The sequence below is a fragment of the Mus pahari genome, chromosome X (assembly GCF_900095145.1).
Source record: "Mus pahari chromosome X, PAHARI_EIJ_v1.1, whole genome shotgun sequence".
In the NCBI taxonomy this organism is placed as follows: domain Eukaryota; kingdom Metazoa; phylum Chordata; class Mammalia; order Rodentia; family Muridae; genus Mus; species Mus pahari.
The window spans coordinates 68538767-68539299 of record NC_034613.1 but is presented as its reverse complement, the minus strand read 5'-3'; positions in this window follow the sequence as shown (position 1 = coordinate 68539299).

Below are 533 nucleotides of genomic sequence, written 5' to 3'. Positions count from 1 at the left end.
TATATATATATATATATATATATATATATATATATATATTTATGGGTGTGAGTATTTTTTTGTTTTTGTTTTTTTTTCAATTTTTATTAGATATTTTCTTAATTTACATATCAAATGTTATCTGAAAAGTCACCTATACCCTCCCTGCACCATGGTCTGCTACCTACCCACTCGCACTTACTGGCCCTGGCATTCCCCTGTACTGGGGCATATAAAATTTGCAAGACCAAGGGGTCTATCTTCCCAATGATGGCTGAGTAGGCCATCTTCTTCTACTTATGCAGCTAGAGACACAAGCTCTGGGGGTGCTGGTTAGTTTATATTGTTGTTCCACCTATAGGGTTGCAGAACCCTTCAGCTCCTTGGGTACTTTCTCTAGCTTCTCCATTGGGGGCCCTGTGTTCCATCCAATAGATGACTGTGAGCATCTACTTCTCTATTTTCCAGGAACTGGCACAGCTTCACAAGAAAGAGCTATATCAGGGTCCTTTCAGTAAAATCTTGCTGGCATATGCAATAGTGTCTGCTTATGT